This window comes from Typopeltis vanoorti, chromosome 17 (genome assembly GCF_054136105.1).
Source record: "Typopeltis vanoorti isolate ZY-2024b chromosome 17, IOZ_Tvanoo_1.0, whole genome shotgun sequence".
Taxonomy (NCBI): domain Eukaryota; kingdom Metazoa; phylum Arthropoda; class Arachnida; order Uropygi; family Thelyphonidae; genus Typopeltis; species Typopeltis vanoorti.
In genome coordinates, this window is record NC_143565.1 from 33042530 (window position 1) to 33061941 (window position 19412).

The window sequence follows — 19412 nt, forward strand, 5'->3', positions numbered from 1 at the left end:
ACAAGGAAGAAAATCCTTACAACCAACTACCATCTTACTGTTCAGACTTTGCATGGAAAAAAACTTTCTTTCAGTTTCAAGAAAAATACTATGAACAAATCACATATTTTTTATTATGACTATGAACAAAAAGAGGATCTTACAATGAGCTCACTTCTTTCTCTGCTTCTAGTTTATTTATTTATGAAGTAATTTGAAAAGAGAATTCCAGATAACTGCCATCAAACATCTAAAATAAGGCTATTCTATGTATATAATATATTCATCTTCTGGCCAGCTTCAAAAGCAACTAGAAGAATTCTCATGCAATCTGAACTGTGCTACATATACTGCTGAAGTTGAAAAGAACAGGACTCTATTATTTTTTGATGTATATAGAGGTCTCCAAAGAGACCAAAGCAATTTATTTATTTTACAGGAAAATCCACCAATTAGAAGTTACCTCTATGCTGATTCCCATAAACATCCCATGCAAAAGTTATTAATAATTAAAATGTTGAGGACGGATCATACGACACCTCCAGAAACATAGTGATGAGAATCAAGAACTTAAATATTTCAGCCACATCCTATCTGAAAAGTTATTAAGAACAAGATGATCAACAGTATCCTATAACCTCCCCGAGGATAATGGCAAATAACAATGAAAATCAAGAATACAGAGGTAGAGTAGTTCTTCCTTATATTGAGTTTGCAACAGAAAAAATATCTAAAATACTCTGACAACATCACATAATAGTAGCCTTCATCTTTCTATGCAAGATGAAAAGATTTTTACATATTCCTAAATTACTTCTCCATCCACTTATTAAAAAATCAGGAGTTTATAAAATCCACTGTCCATGTGTCATATGCAATATGAAACAAACAGGATGATTTAGGAGATCTGCATATCAGAACATATTGATGATATAGAAAAAGAAGAGAAAACACAAATTTGGAATTACGTCTCGCAACCAACCAATAAAGATCATCTTGTACTAATACACAACAGAAATGCCTTACATTGATTTTAACTGTTTTGTTAGAAAATTCATGGAATCTTCAGAAATGCTACACTCACCTACCCAATGCAATAAAAACCCCAAGGCAGCATCATATTTCTGGTAGGTTCATTGTTGTTCAGCATGGTTTTGTGAAGGGTAGTTCATGCTTCAGTAACTTGCTCACATTTTATAATTCAGTGACAGCTGAGTTGGATAAAGGTAATGGATTGGTAATGCTGCTGGACTTTGCAAAGGCCTTTAACAGGATACCACATGGAATTCTTATCAGTAAACTGCAGCACATGGGGATAGATATATGGTTGGTGAGATGGATAGGAGGGCGATTGATGGAGAGATATCAGAGAGTAGTTTATTCACAAATTTGGAGTAGAGTCCAAAAGAAGGCGTGTGACTAGTGGTGTGCTGCAGGGTTCTGTTATTGGACTACTACTGTTTAATTTGTTCATTAACGATATAAGAAAGTATCTGAGAGGAACTGTTCCGTTATTTGCCAATGATGCATAGTTGAGTAGAGCAATAGTTAATATAGATGATATCCAAAATTTGGCAGGATGATTTGGACAGATTGGCAGACTGGGCAAAGGAAAATGGATGTCAGTTTAATGCTGCAAAGTGTGAGGTTATTCATTTTGGGGTTAAAAGATTACAGCTGTATACCACATTGGTGGAACTGTACTCTGGGAAATTGATGAAGCCAGAGACTTGGAAGTGGAGAGGGAGTTAAAGTTTAGAGGGTACATAACAGAAGTGGCTAAAGCAGCTCATCAGATCACTTGGTTACTGAAGAATACTTTGATGGGCAGAGACAAGAAGGTTATAGAGTTTGATAAGACCCCTATCTTGACTAATACACACATATCTGGGCACCAGGGTTTCTTGGTGATGAGGAGGAGGTGAAGATGATTCAGAAGTGAGAGACCAAGATGGTAGCAAGGCTATGGAATGAACCTTACAAGAACGGGTTGAAGATTTGTAGGTTACAGAAATTGGTTGATAGGCAGAAAATGAGTGATATGATTGAGACATAACATACAAATTACTGAAGGGTTTTTACAAGATTAATTCAGTGGACATTTTTCATAACAGGTCTGGTGGTGGTGGGAGAACTAGGGGCGATCCATGGAAACTGAGTAAGAGTGTAGTTAGCAAGGGTGTTAGAACTAGGTTTTTTACTTGGATAGTAGTGATGATGAGGATATCTTGGTGATGATAAGGATATCTGTTGTGGGTGCCATGACTGTGAATGAGTTCAAAGCAAAATATGATAGCTACTGCTCAAATGTTGGATAGTTCTTGACATGATGTTTAGGGCCTACCTCGATGATTCTAAGGACTCCTTGGAGTTGCTTGTAATAATAATAATAACTTGGAAAGAACTTATGTGGGCTGAATGTGTGCAGTCCAAATCTTAAGCTTTTTTTATACCACCATTATTGTTTAGATTAGGATGGTTGATCAAAATTTAACAGGCTTTCTTGAATTTACATTCATACCAGGTTTTTGTATGATGCAAAGAACAAGTACCTTTCCAATCAATTTAATGTAAGGTATTAAGAGGTTTATCAAAATTGTGAAATTGTATATATCATTTTTGTTCTTTTTTTTTATGTTTATGGATTAGAATTGTGCATCTGTAACTTATCTTATAAGATAAGTTACAGATGCAATGGATTCAGTGTATCTCTAGGTTTGCTGGGGGGGGGGGATCCTTGGAGGTGTTTAATATGCTTTCTAATTTTAAATTTATAGGTGATCTAAAAGTAGTATTGAGATTTTAATGGTGTAGAATTTTATTTATTTTATCTAATAAGTCTTTAATATATGGGATAGCTATGGGTTACTTCAATCTATATTGTGATTTTTTTTGTGAAGTTTTATGAAGAATTTTATTGATGGTATTTTTGCTATAGCCATTGTTTGTGTTGCTAATTTGCAATTCTTGTGTAAGAGCTTGTTCTTTAAAGCAAATTGTTATAGCTCTGTTTTTGAGGGTATTAATGGCTCCATGTTTTTGTGAAGGGTGGTGATAAGAGTTGGCATTTATATATTGGCTGATACATGTAACCTGAAGGAAAACATATGACCAATGCATGAAGGAAAGGAAGTGAGTTTTGATTTTCAATTTCAGTGGTAAATTATTATTACTATTATATGACACCTCCAAGGAGTCCAAAGACTCATTGAAAAAGGTTGCCTACTCTGGAACACTTTGTTTCTATTACTTAAACCACCAACCACAGCAAATCATCACCTACACCAACCCCCATCTGCTGCCCACCACCACTAGTATATGTAAATTGCATGTGTTCTCAAGGCCAATTTGTCTGTATGCACTCATTATAAAATCATATAATTATATTTATATTATATTAAAATGATATAATTATATAATGTAAAATCATTATAAAATTATAAATTGTATGCACTCGTTTTTTTTTTTTTATTTAGGTGCTGAGGAAAGTGTTTAAAGTTTAGTGGCCATATGGCCAGATAATGAAAACATTATTATATTAAACTGAAGTTTTGTAACATAATAGTTGTTTCCCTAATTTTTTTTAAAATGAATCTTTCTTGTGATTTAGCTAAAGCCTAATATCTGAAAAAAAAAGCTGAATTGGACAAATACCAAAACAAAACCAAATATTGGACAAATATCCAAAGCAAAACAGCATATCCCTAGAAATGATAGAGACCTATCTTATCATTTTGAACAGTTTATAGAAGATAGCAGTAGATGGAATTTTTAATTTAATGGAGGATTGGGAGAGAATGAGAGCTCTTCTGTGCTAAGAAAAGAAAGAATGTTAAGAAAGAGGTGAAAGCTAGATTTTCTCTCATAATACAGTGTGAGATTGGGATGTCTTACCTCTATAGATGGTGAGAGCAGGTAGTTTGTATGAATTCAAGATAAGGTATGACTGCTGGTGTGAGTGATATGTAGCCTGCCTCTGTGAGGTCTGGACTCCCTGGAGATCTCTGGTAATAATAATAGGATGAGCTAGAAGCAAAGGGCAGACTGGGGATGATAGCAGGTGAATTATGTTTGCACAAGATTGAGATATAAGATAGAAATAGTGGAAATGGTTTTGATACAGTATGGTGTGAGGTGGAGGTTGACATGATGAGATATTTAGTTGATTTTTGCTGGGAATGTGAAGAATAAAGGCAAAAAAATGCATAGGTAAATTGGATTGTGATCAGGAGAATGTTATCATTATGGGTGATTTTAACCATGTGGTTGTTGGTTGGCGAATCAATAAAAAAAACAGAGTGGATAAAATGCACCACTTCACAAAGGGTGATAAGACCAAGCTACAAATTATAGTCCAGTCTCTGTGTCTTGGGTTGTATTCATTATAATTCACAATTGGTTTGATAATAACAGTAATCTCTGTGATGATTTGCATAGGTTTGTTAAAGGGGGATCATGTTAGCAATCTCTTCATGTACTACAATAAGGTGACATATTCCTTGTACAAAAAGATGCATATATCAAGGTATACTTCAATTTTTGAATACTTTGATGGATTGCCACATGATAAGCTAGTAACCTAATTTGGAGAAGATGGGATTGGTTAATATATTTGTGAGCTGGATATGTGATTGACCATTAGGTATCAGCATGGGGAAGTGGTATCACAAAAGAGAAAGGCCAATAGTGTGAGCTGTTTGGGTTCACTATTGTTTAACTAGCATTAATGATATTCGAACAGATTAATGATTTTCTCAATTTTGCATCATCTGCAAAATTGAGAAAAACCTTGGAGAATAGAGCAGATGTTGTGGCCTTATAGGAGGAACTGAATAGATTGTGTAACTGGACAAGTAAGTGGAGCTACCATTTTAATGTTGCAATCTGTAAGTGCAAAGTCTTGAAATTTGTTGACAAGGATGAGATGCAATGTATACATTAATGGAGGAAAGTTTGAAGGAGGTGAAAAAAGAAGAAATGGTGGAATGCTAACAGACAAAAATTTGGAAATTAGTAATCATACTGCTAAAATTGTGAGGATATCACAACAGTTTACAACTGTTGTGATATCCTCACAATTTTAGCAGTATGATATAATACCCAAGATCAACACTGTGGACCCTCTCTAAGATATCCTCATCCCAGTTGAAAACCAGGTAAACAGATCAAAGAGGGGATGGTTTCTCATATAAAACCTTGATCATGCAACATATGGACTACTGTGGTCAGATCTGTTTACCTGGTTTTCAACTGGGATGAGGATATCTTAGAGAGGGTCCACAGTGTTGATCTTGGGTATTTGGAAACTAGAATATGAAGACAGATTGAGGGAATGTAGTTAGCTAAGCCTTGCATACAGGAGAAGGAGAGTGGATATATTATTATTATTATTATTATTACACCCTCCATGGAGTTGACAGACTCATCGTGGAAGGTTCATTCAACTGACGACATATTTATCATATAGAATCTTAAAGTCATTAACACTCCTTGCATTAACAAAACATTCTGGTAATGCATTCCATTCACTGACAATTCTCCATGTAAAAAATCTACTTCTCACACCCTTCTTCACCACACTTTTACATAACTTCCAGGAATGACCTCAGATTCTTCCTCTCTTACCTTCTACTCTTTTTATAATCCCCTCTGGATTAATCTGATAAAATCCTCTCACTAACTTAAACGTCTCTATCTTATCACTCCTCTTCCTCCTATCCACCAAACTCTGCAACCCACATCTCTTCAACCTCTCTCCATAGCCAGCATTTCAAACTCCTGATATTGTCTTAGTCACTCATCTCTGGACCTTCTCCAATGTCTCCACATCACATTGAAAACCAGGTGACCAGATCTGAGCACAATTGTCCAAATGTGATCTGACCAGTGCCTTATACAGTGGCACAACCATTTACTTATCCTTGTATGTTAGAGTACTTCTTATCACAGCAGAAGTACAATGTACAAGTAAATCGCTAATCTCATGCATTTCCTGCAGTATGGAACCATCAATATAGTATAGAGCCTTATTATTATTTGACACCTCCATGGAGTCCAAAGACTCATTGAGGGAGGGCACCTGCTCTACAAATGTCTCCACAACTCAATCCACCAACTGACCAACTGTTTGATTACACTTGGATAAAGGATTAAACCAAGTATAGAATTTCCTGGTATCTTTAATTTATAGCATAACCAAGTGAATTCACTTCCAATTAATTCTGTATTATATTCCTTACCAATCTCTCTAACACCTTGACCACAACTGCAGTTATTCAGACTAGTCTATAGTTGGAGACTTCTGTCTTAAAACAATGCTTGTGGAGTGGTACTATTTTACCTTCTTTCCACTCCTCAGGAACCCTACCCATTGCAAGACTTTCATTAAATAACCAGGCCAAGGGCATAACCAACTGTGGTACACATTCCTTAAGAATATGTGGTGATATTTTATCCATTCTCACAGCTTTATTCACATCTAACTCAACCAACAGCTGATACATCTCTGTTTCTTTCACTTCCAATTCTCCCAATACTTGCCTCTCTTCTATATATTGAACTGGATAATTTATACCAGTATGATACATACTGATAAAGTGCTTGTTCAATAATTCCAGTATATTCTTTGCAGCTATTAGTCTGCTGCCATGACTATCCACCGATAGTCTGCCATAATTATTCTTCCTCTGGCTTGAGATGTAGCAGAAAAATTCCCTTGAGTTAACCTTGGCCTGACCAGCCAATCTTCTCTCATACTGCACCTTTTGTTTCTTTACCATGCTCGTCATCTTTCTAGCCACTCTTCATGGATCTGATCACCACCAACTGTCTTGTACCTCCTCCATACATTTTCTTTTCCAGCACAGCTTCCTTGATTTTGCTGTTCATCCATTTCACTCCCAATCTATTTACTCGCTTAACCCTCGGTATGCATTCATACATTGCTTTTTCAGATAGTGCCTTGTGAATTTCCATTCATTTTCAACATCTTTTCCGCTCATCTCATCTATCCAATGCACTGATGCTAACAGACTATAGAGCTTGCTATAATCACCTGCTTTATAATTCCACATGTATCCATTTTTGGCAGTGACCTTTTCTTGTTTTATCACTTCCCAAACAAGTACCTCATGATCACTCTCACCAACTGGCAGCAGTGTCAACACCTTATTAACAAAAACATCTTGTGAAGTTATCACCATATCCAAAACATCAAAGCCTCTAGTTGCTTCAGTCATGTGATACTTAAGATACTTGTCTCTCAGAAATTCCATAAACTTGCTCTCCTTGTTCCCATACACTATCTCCTCCTTCCAGTCTATATCCCTGTAATTAAAGTCTCCCATCAAGATCACTTTCTTTTTACATGCCCAACTAATTTGCCTAAACATTTTGCAATCAGTATTTTCTTCATTCTCTGGCCAATAACAGCATCCCATCAGATACTAACCTGTTATTTCAACTTTGCACCACACAGATTCAAAATCTGTGCATGCACGATTAACTTCCTTACACTTTGCAGACACAATTCCTATTCCTCTGCAGTCATTAACAGCACTCTCCCTCCTCTCTCTTCCCTCTCTTCTTTTCCAGAAAATTATATATATCCTTCTAATTCTATTCCTGAAATCACATCCTCTTCAGACAAACTAGTTTCACTTATTCCAATTACTTTTGGGAATAAGTGAAATCAATCAATGCCACAAGCTCAGCTCTCTTGTTTCGAATACTCCTTACATTTGTGTATAAACATAATTGCTGCATGTTTGAGGACATCCTACCAGCACCAACATTCTCTATTCTAGCTGCTATACTATACCTCTCTCTTCGGTTTGACCACTCCCGTTTCCCTGATCCTGACTGTGATTTCTATTCTTACCTGCCTCATCCTCATCTTTATGCATTCCATCACCTTATGCTGCTACAACCACATGTTCAACCTCATATCTATCTTCCTCCTGCTGTACAATCTGTTGATTTGTGCTATCCTGTTTCATAGGATAACCTGTTTTATCCTGATTGAGACATAAGTTGCTGTGGAATTGTTACAGGTTAATGATGTGACAGTTTAATTTTCACAGTTGAGAGAGACTGAATAGAAGAAGAGGCCATCTCTGGGAGCTTTATAACATGGGTGTAAGTTTTGGAGTGATGATCAAGTTATTCTTTGCATGGAGAGTCATTAATGAGCTGAATGAATTGCTGGAGATTTTGGTGAGTGAAGAAATTCTGACTTGGGTTGAGGTACAGTTTGATCTTTTCTTCTATAAGTGTGGAGATCTTACAATGAGTCCTTTGAACTCTTGGAAGTAATATGTTACCTCCAAGAATAATAATGTCTATATCATCTTCTTTCTCATCTGTTATTTCCCATCCAAGAAAGGTTTATTTGTAAACTTATAGCATATTTGTACCATAGGTATTTAAGGATTTTTTTTTTTCCATTTCTTCCAACTATGCAGATGTGGGAGCCCGGCAAGAAGATTTGAATAAACTAGACAGATGGGCAAGTGAATGGGGGGGGGTCAGTTCAATGCAGCAAAATGTAAGCAAAAGTGTACTTGAAGGTTGGGATACATCAATGGGAGGTTGCATACTCGATTGGAGGAGCCATACTGGAGGAAGTAGGGTAGAAAAGAGATCTGGGGTTGATGATTGATAGAAAACTGAAATTCAGGGACCATATTGCAAAGGTGGTGAAGGTAACCCAGGGGATTGCTGCAATACTGAGAAGGATGCTGACCTGCAGAAATAAAACAGTTATCATTTCATTGTAATAAGACCCTAATCAGACCTCACTTTGACTATTATTCTCAAATTTGGTCACCATGATTTGAAGGGGATAAATTAACTGTGGAAAGGGTATAGAGTCGGATAACAAAGATGGTTTCAGAACTGTGCAATGTTAGTTATGAAGATCGGCTGAGGGAATGTGTACCGCAGAGTTTGGTGGATAGAAGAAGGAGAGGTGATATGATTGAGACTTTTAAACTGTTGAGAGGTGGTTACAGGTTTGACACTGGGGAGTTCTTTCACTTGGTGGAACAGCAGGAAGGAGTGATAACAAGGGGCCATACTTGGAAATTACAAAAGGAAACTGTTTGCAAGAGGGTGAAGAGTGGTTTCTTTGCATGGAGGGTGATTGAACCATGGAATGCATTGCCTGAAAGAGTGGTGAGAGCAAGAACAGTCAATGAGTTCAAGGAGTAGTATGATAGATTTTGTGTTTCCTAGGAAGGACCTCCCATGATTAGTCTTTTGACTCCATGGAGGCCTGAATAATAATAATAATAATAACTACTTCTAACATCCACTTTCCTTATGCTGTGTTCTCCCTACTCACCCTGCCTCTCTCTGTTTCTGTGTCCCACCCTCTTGAATTCCTATTCATCTTCATTTCTCCAACTGCTGCTACTTCTATTAACAAGCATGTCAGTCTCACCCATTCTATTCTCCTAATCTTTCATGAGATCACAGAATACTTACATTCTGTGATCTCTTGCTCATTACATCACTCATTACAGTTTTCTGCAATAATTTCTCTAGTTAACTCTCAACAAACCCATTTAAATGTAATCCATTACTTTTGTACAAATCCATTCTTCCCTTAAATGAATGTCACATGTCTGCAAACCTCACTGCCTTCTCCTCAAACAACTCTACTAGGCATACCATTCTTGATTCTTGTTCTCCATCTGAACTCATCATTGTTACATTGACATATGAAGTTTAAGCATTTTGGATTTGGTCTTGGCATTTGGGGATTTTATGGAGGCCACAAAGAGGATGAAGAATGGAAAATTGATGGACCCTGACAGGATTCCAGTGGAGGCATGGAAAGCACTGGGGGAAGAGGGATTTGACCCACTGTGGGACCTGTTAATAAAAGTTTGTCAACAGGAAAATATACCCAAGGAATGGGGGGAAAGTACTCTTGTCCCCATCTACAAGAGTAAAGGGGATGCACAAGACTGTAAGAATTCCAGAGGAATAAAGTTGGTGTCCTACACAATGAAAATCCTAGAGAGGGCTCTTGATGGACGACTTAGGAAGGAAGTGGAGATTGCAAAGAAGCAATTAGGCTTCATGCCTGGTCGATCAATGACAGATGCTATCTTTGGGTTATGGCAGATGATGGAAAAGTTTTGAGAGAAGCAACGGGATCTACATCTGGTATTTATTGATCTGGAGAAAGCTGCAATAGAGTGCCAAGGCATGAAGTCTGGAGGTGTCTGAGGGAGAAGAAGGTACCAGAGAAATATGTCAGGCTGGTGCAGAAGATATACAGAAATGTGAAGATAAGAGTTCGGACCTACCTGGGAGAGACAGAAGTTTTCCAGTGACAGTTGGCTTGCATCAAGGGTCAGCATTAAGTCCATTCCTATTTAATATTGTCCTGGAGGTGAGAGAAGATGTGCCTTGGACTATGTTGTATGCAGATGACATTGTGCTGTGTGCAGAATCAAGAGAAGTGGCAGCTAAACTGGAAAGTTGGAGGAAAGTACTGGAAGAGAGAGATATGAGACTGAGCAGAAGTAAGACAGAGTATATGTGTTGCAAAGTGGATGGCAGCCAGGAGACTGAACTGGAGCTGGAAGGAAATGTCATCAGGAAGGTCAGTGACTTTAGACACTTAGGTTCAGCAATGAAAGAGGATGGTCAGGCTGAGAAGTAAGTGAGAAGCAGGATGGAGGAACTGGAGAGAGATGGCTGGAGTGCTATGTGATAAGAGGGTGCCGATCAATCTAAAAGGCAAAATCTACAGGACAGTAGTGAGACCAGCTGTGACATATGCTATGGAAACTGTGGCCCTGAGGAAAAATAACATCAGCGGGATGGAGGTAGTGGAGATGAGAATGTTTAGGTGGATGTGCGGTGTGACTAGAAAGGATCGTCTGAAAAATGATTATTATTATTATTACTATTATTACGGGCAACTCCAGGGAGTCATTAGACTCATCGAGGGAGGCCCCAAATCATATTCATCACAACTATCTGACATTCATACAGTATCTATCATACCTCGCCTTAAACTCATTCACTGTCACAGCTTCCACTACAGACTCAGGGAGCGCATTCCACTCATTCACTACTCTAAAAGTAAAGAACCCAGCTCTAACACCTTTACTAACCACACTTTTGCCCAGTTTCCATGGATGTCCCCTAGTCCTCCCACAACCAGCCCTGTTCTCAAAAATATCTTCTGAATTAATTTTATAGAAACCCTTCAGTAATTTGAATGTCTCAATCATATCTCCTCTCCTCTGCCTATCAACCAATTTTTGCAACCCACAAATCCTCAACCTGTTCTCATACGGTTCATTCCACAGACCTGCTATCATCTTGGTCACTCGCCTCTGGATCCTCTCCACATCCTCCCCATCAAGAAGAAACCTAGGTGACCAAATCTGAGCACAGTAGTCTAGATGGGGTCATATCAAGGCTCGATAGAGAGGAACAATAACCTGCTTGTCTCTGCTTGTCAACGTATTCTTCAGTAACCAAGTGATTTGATGAGCTGTTTTGGTCACTTTTGCAATGTGTCCCCTAAATTTCAATTCCTTATCCACCAACACTCCTAAATCTCGTGCCTCATCAATTTCCTGGAGCAGGGTTCCACGAATGCAGTAAACTGCCACCAATCTTTTCACCCCAAAATGCATAACCTTACATTTTGCCACATTAAACTGACATCCATTCTCCTTAGCCCAGACCTCCAATCTATCCAAATCATCCTGCAAAATTTTGACGTCATCTGCATTCACTATTGCCCTACCCAACTTCGCATCATCCGCAAACAAATGAACTGTTCCTCTCAGCTCATTTCCTATATCATTTATGAACAAATTAAACAGCAGTGGTCCAAGAACAGATCCTTGTGGCACACCACTAGTCACAGGCCGTCTTGTGGACTCTACTCCCGAGTAAACCACTCTCTGATATCTCTCCGTCAACCACCCTCCTATCCATCTCACCAACCCTATGTCCATTCCCATATGCTGCAATTTACTGATTAGAATTCCATGTGGAATCCTGTCAAAGGCCTTGGCAAGGTCCAGTAGAATCACCGTAAACCCATTACCCTTATCCAATTCAGCCGTCACTGTGTTATAATACGTGAGCAAGTTACTGAGGCATGACCTACCCTTCACAAAACCATGCTGTCCCCGATACAGTATCCCATTTTCTTCAATCCAATCTTGTATTTTCCTTTTGACTATTTTCTCTAAGACCTTGACAATGATTCCTGATATGCTAATCGGTCGGTAATTTACAACAGCAGTCTTGGAACCACCTTTATGCAGTGGAACTATTTTCCCCTCTTTCCACCCGCTCGGGACTAACCCAGACCCGAGACTCAAATTAAACAAAATGGTCAAGGATACTGACAATTCTTTAGCTGCTTCTCGTACAACACGAGCTGGTATACCATCCAATCCCACAGATGTATTGACATTGAGGTTATGCAATAGACTACTCACCTCCACTTCATTAACCACAATTCCCGTATAATCTACTGGTTTATTCATTTCTGCAATGTCACCACCTGGATGATATACTTTTGCAAAGTGCTCACTCGGTAACTCAACTATCTCAACTGATTCAGTTACCTCCCTACCATCGGCATTCTTTAAAATCAATCTGCCATGTACATTTTTCCTTTTACTTGCTACATATCTAAAAAACTGTTTAGGATTCTCTTTAGCCTGCTTGGCCAATGTTCTTTCGTAATCCTTTTTTGCTTTTCTTACCACACTCGTCACCCTTCTGGCCTGCGCTTTATACCGTTCATGTGCTGCCGGTCACCCTTCTCCTTACATTCCCTCCATAGTTGTTTCTTTTTTTGCAACTCAAGCTTAATTGTTTTTTTGCAACTCAAGTGTTATTCATCCATTTAACCCCTACTTGATTTATTATTCGGACTCTAGGTATACAGTTAGCCATTGCTTCATGCAAGCACTTCTTAACTACCTCCCATGCACTATCAACTTCTAGTCCTTGCAGTTGTACATGCCATGGCACTGAACCAATCAAACTCCTAAGCTTGTCATACTTTCCCGCCCGATAATTCCACATGTACCCTGTCTTAATTGAAAATTCTACACCTTTAACCACCTCCCAAGTTAAGACCCTATGATCACTCTCACCGATTGGTGGCAATGTGGTCATATTTGTTACAGCCAAATCCTCAGATGTAATTACTAGGTCAAGCACTCTCTGACCCCTAGTATTTTCCATTACATGCTGTCGCAGATAGTTATCCCTTAATAACCGCATAAAATCCAGTTCTCTCCTCCCGTGTGTCCTCTCCTCACTCCAATCAATGCGACCATAGTTGAAATCTCCCATAATAATCACCCTCCTTCCACCCATTTCTTCTATTTGCTTGTGCATACTGTCACCACCATCTTTTCCATCACCTGGTCTATAGCAGCACCCAATTGTATATTTAGTTCTGCTAGCCACAATCTCACACCAAATGTCCTCAAATGTGCTCTTTTCTCTATCCTGCAATTCAGCTTCTATTCTCCTTGGCTGGAGCTCATCAGCTATCATCAACAATACTCCTCCCCCCATTTTATTCTCTCTGTCATTCCTGAACACACTATACCCATCACATTCAATCCCACTAGTTATATCATCTACAGTCAGCCATGTTTCACTAATACCTATAACCTGTGGTCTGGAAGTGCCAACCATGGCCAAAAACTCTTCCTTCTTGTTCCTAATACTCCTAGTATTAGTGTACATGAATTTAAGACCCCCATTAGCCCCAACCCTACCTTGATGCCTTATATTAACTATCCCACTCTGATTTGTTGTCCTTATTTGCTCTGGCATATTATATTCATTCTTATATTCAACTGCCTCCATAAGGACTGTATCTCTACCCACCCCCCCCTAACAAATCTAGTTTCCCTGAATTTGCACATCCACTACATTCAGCAACACTTTCTCAAGTCTTCTTACACCGTAACCATTCAAATGCAAGCCATCCATCTTATATAGATCCTTTCGCCCATCAAACTCACTCCACACATCCACAAATTCCACACCACTCTTCATACATAACCCACGCATAAAGTCATTTGCAATTATAGCCCTCCTTTTAAACATTTCACTGTCATACCGTGGCAAAAGACTAATCATTCTAACTCTCTCACTCTTTTCTTTTGCTACCTCAAACAATTCATTCAGGTCTTCTATCATTTCCATTTTATCTCCTTTCAAATCATTCGTACCTGCCACAACAATCATTTCTTTCACCCTTTCCTTTTGCTCTCTAATAGACGCAGTTACGTCCTTTATGGTCGCACCAGGTTGGTACGATTTTGTCAAATCCTCTACTAACACACCTCGTACTAACGAGTCTCCATACAGCACTCTATCCTTCATTTTGTTCATGTTCACATTCATACGTCTATTTTTCCTGTCATACCTTTTATTATTGGTTGGTTCATTCAGTCTACTTATGTTCATGCACTCTAGCTGCTGTTTTGCTCTTTCTATCGCACTATTCAACAACGCGATCTCACTCAATGCATCTATCTCATCTTTTTTGTTCTCTGAGAAACCATTTATACTATCATTCACACTTTCTACATTCACACTCTCACAATTTTCATGTACAACTTTGCCGTTTCTTGTCATATCCTTATTTCCTTCATTTTGAAGGTTGACAAAAATATCACACTCACGATCCGAAATACACTTCAATTCCGCATTCTCCCTACATTTTCTACACACATTCAATCCTTTATCATCATCTAACCACACTCTGACCGCACTCCGCAAAGCGTACATTTCACAGCTAGTACACTGACTCATTTCTTTTATGCTACCGTTCTTTGATAACGATGGTGAACCTTCATTACTGGCCGCCATTTTCCTACGCACAGGTGCCATATTTATCTGTAACCTTATCTGGAGCTTGTACGAACACTACTCATTACGAATTCATCTAGCGGCGACTTCCGACATAGATTATGTAAGAGGAATGGTGAAAGTTACGAACTTAGGAGCAAAGATACAGGAAGCAAGGTTGAGATGGTTTTGTCATGTGATGAGGAGGGAGGAAGAGTATGTCTGAAGAAAGGTCATGCAGATGGATGTGCAGGGGAGGAGGAGGAAGCTTGGGTGGCCAAAGAAGAGATGTGGAGGAGGACTTGAGGATGAAGATCTTTGATGTGGCTACAGCCCAAGACAGGAGGTTGTGGAGGAGACTCGCTACAAACAGTGACCCTACTTAAGTGGAAAAAGCTGCAGAAAAGAAGAACAATTAGGGGATTTTATGGCAACTGAGATGTCATCCATGTTCCCAGTTGGCAAGAGTGGCCATGTAGTCTTGACTTGGCGGGAGTATGATTTCAATGCAAAAATGTCAAGGAAAAAGGAATTTATGTGGAATTATAATGCAGGTGATTAAAATACTCTTAGAAATCAGCTTACGACACCTTCATGGATGCAAGAATTGGAAGTGAGCGATAGCAGCAAATGAGAGCTGAAGAAATAATTAGCAGTAGCAATGTCAAGGCACATACCACAAGTGAGAAAAATAACACATTTTAGTGTAAAGTCGATAACTAATAAAATCAAACAAGAACCAGATGGGAAAAAAAAAAAAAAAAAAAAATCAGCTAATGCCTTTTTATTCCCGTATATACGGGAGTAGGCGAGGCCATTTAGCCCTATCTAACTTTTGGAGACTGAGTGGGCAGTTCAATCTCCACTGGTACCCAATCAGAGACAGATGGCCCAAGGCTATCACTAATTAAGCGGTACGCAGTGAAGAGAGACGGCTCAAATGTGCCGCCATCTCGTGGTCTCTAACCCTAACACAATATATTTAATGTCTGAAATAATGTGGGTTCTACGGTCGATTTTCTGAGTTTACAGGACGAAAAACCCGAGTTTCCGGGAGGAAAAACCTGCTTGCCCGTGCCAGAGATCGACTAACTCGGGAACCGGTCGAAAAAAGGCTTAGAAAAATTTCCTCTAGTCGCTGACTAGACTCGAAACCAAGACTTCCTTCGTGCGGCCTAGCGCGGTGGTGTGCAAACACCACATCCACTGAGCTACACAGGCTCTCCAGATGAAAAAAGAGTTATAGTAAAGTTATAAAAGAGAGAGAGAGAGAGAGAAAGAAGTGAAGAGCATTTGCATTGAAAATATAAAGACTCAAGTCAGGAAAGTGAATTTAAATGTTATTATGGAATAATATGGATTGAGACTTTCTGTAAATTAGGAAATAAAATGGAAGTTTTGTTAAGAGGTATTTGGACATACAGTCTGTGAAGAACAATTCCTATGCTGCTATTTTTGAAAATACCTCATATATTTTTTTTGTTGTTGTTGTTGTCTAATTCTGGAAAGCAAAGTGACTGTTGAAATTTCCTATCTTTAGTGACTGAACTAAAATATACTATTTTTACATATCTTGTGTAATACAAGCACATATTCTTCATATTACAAGGATGCAGTAAGCGTTCATTAGTGAATATTCACTCTACTGCTGGATATTTTGTTTCTTCAGTTAAATTGTCATTGGGAACGTGGTTAGTTTGTTGCCCAGATATGACAGTAGTGAACTGAGAATGAGAGCAATGATACTCAATGACATGATTGCCGAATTGTGTCAGGCAGCTTATTCCACTCATTCACCACTCTAAAAGTAAAAAACCTAGCTCTAACACTAACACAGTATATGTTCAAAGACTATTGGTATAAGTGAAACTTGGTTGACTGCGGGTGATATATTGTCAAGACTAGAAATGGTAGGATATAGAATTTTCCAAAAGAATAGGAAGATGAAGAGAGGAGGGGATACTGTTAAGGATAGCAGAAGAATTGTGTTCCTCAGAGTGGAAGTGGAAAATAGCAGTACATGTGATAATTTTGAAGTTATTTGGGATGAAGCTGAGATCAATAGAATAGTATATCTAATAGAATGGTGTTATAGGCCATGGAATGCTGATTGTGAAATGTTTTATGCTGAATGTGAAATGTGAAATAGTCAAACAGGAAAAAATTGTTGACAAGAAGGTCTTTATGTTGAACTGTAAGGTGGGTGATTATGAGAAGCTCCATAAACTAGTATCAGTGCATTGGATTGATGAATTGTGAAGAAAATATGCTGACAGTGCATGGGAAATGAAAAGGCAATACATAACTGCATACAAGAATTAAGTGAATAAATACAGGAGGAATGCAATGGATGAACAGTGAAAGCAAACAAGTAGTGTTACAAAAGAACTTGTTATGAAGGAGGTACAAGACGGTTTATAGCGAACAGATGCATGAAGAGTATAAACTGTAGGTCATAAATGTGACGAGCATGGTTAAAAAAGAAAGAGTAGAATATGAGAGAGATAGAGGGGACAGTCAGGTCAAAGCTAATCTAAGAGACTTTTTCTGTTATGCAGCAAGCAAGAGGAAAAATAATTATGGCAGATTGACACTGTTGGATAACAGAGATTCATATACATTGATTTTCTTATACTTTGCAAAGGCATTTGATAGATTACCACATGACAGATTGGTTAGGTGGATTGAAGATTGGCTTTCTGAAAGTTTTCAGCAAGATGTGTATGATGGAGTAGTATCTCACAAAAGGAAGGTGACCATTGGCATTGCCTCAGGGTTCTCTGCTTGAGCCCTACTGTTAACATATTCGTTAATGATATTTCATGTGAGTTGACTGGGGATCTTTAAATGTTTGCTATGCAAAGTTAGGTAGAATTGTCTTGAGAATTGCTAATGTTAATTCTCTACAGGAAGATTTGAATAGACTTTTAACTTGGACAGATAAGTAGGGTTGTAGTTTTAATATTAATATATGCAAGGTGTTACACTTTGGGATACAGAGATACACTGCTTGGAAATAAGTCAACAGACACCCCATAGGCAAGTGCATTGTGTCATATAATGGGTCACATGTTTGTAACTGGTATAAATTGGAGGAATGTTATGCTCACAAGTGAGTGCAACTGTGTCTAGGTGAAATTGCTGTAAGAAGGGAACTGACAGTTTGAAAGAGGCACTGTAACAGGACGCAATGTTGTGGGTCCATCTGTTTGGCAAATTGTTAACAAATTGGGCCAGTGGAGCACTCAGGATTTACTCTTGGAGGGGGCCGAGTACTCAAGATTTAGTCTTGGGTGGGGGACGAGCACTCATGATTTAATCTTGTGGGGGGTGAGTTGAGTAGACAATTTGAGAATACACACTACGCATTGCATATGACCTATGACTGAGCATCTGCGGTGATTGCCAATACATGATACCCGTAATCTCTGGCCGGCTCAGGCAAACAAAGTATCACTCGAGCACTACTTCGTTCTCCTTGTGTTCACAATGGCCGTGATTCCCAAGAGCCAGAGGGTATTCCCACCTTATGTGAATGCTAATTCATAAGTAGTATAGTAATAGCAGACACGACACAACATAAATGAAAAAAAAAAAAAGAATTTTAATTAGGAAAATATTTTTGGAAAATTTTCTAGTCTTTTTCTCTTTTTTTGGGGGGTGGGGGGTGGGAGCCCATGGTCCCCTCCTTGGGTGCACCAATGAATTGGGCCATCCCAGGTCAATAATAAGCGATACCATACTGAGATGGAAGCACAGGGAATCAACTGCAAGTGTTATCTGAAATGGATAACCCACTACACTCACTGAACATGACCATAGGGACTATGAAGGATAATATGCAAAAACCACCATTTTGTCAGCCAACTTGTTCAATATGGAGTTTTGGGCATTGACTGGAACATGAATCTGTACAAAAAATATTCAGAACTGAGGCTCAAGACATTGATTTCCTTAGTAGGACTGCAATATGCAAGCCCCCACATTATTCTTTACACCACCTTCAGTGGTGCAAAGAATATCTACAGTGGGACAAGGAAGCTTGGAAAGCTGTGTTATGGAACGATGAATCATGCTGCATCCTCTACTGAGCAGATGGACAAGTGTGGGTGTGGCAGATGCCCAGTGAACATCTCTTACCAGCATGTGTAATCCCAACCATGAAATTGGAGGTGGTAGTGTGATGGTATGGTCCTGTTTATCATGGTTAAACCTCAGACCTCTGTTTGTGGTGCCACAAACACTGAACTCCAAGAGTTGTCTGAACATTCTGGACAATGCAATATTTCCTACTTTGACAAGACAATGTTTAACAAGACAATGTACAATGTCATAAGGCTGCTGTTGCATGGTTTGTGGACATGAACATCACCAACTGACTGGCCTCCACATAGCCCATATCTCAACCCTATTAAATATCTGTGGGATGAACTGGAGCATTGGGTGAGGTCAAGGAACATCTGCTCCACAGAAGTTCAGGACCTCATTACATGCCGACAGGAAGAATGGTACAACATTCCCAGTGATCGCTATCATTTTCCTGTGGAAAGTATGCCTCATGGGACTGC

The 19412-nt window shown here is 38.8% G+C and overlaps 1 protein-coding gene across 1 annotated transcript in view; it reads left to right on the forward strand.

Moving 5' to 3' along the window:
- LOC150097276 (BAI1-associated protein 3-like) overlaps positions 1 to 19412 on the forward strand; it is a 533976-nt gene that overhangs the window by 272956 nt on the left and 241608 nt on the right. The window lies entirely within an intron of this gene.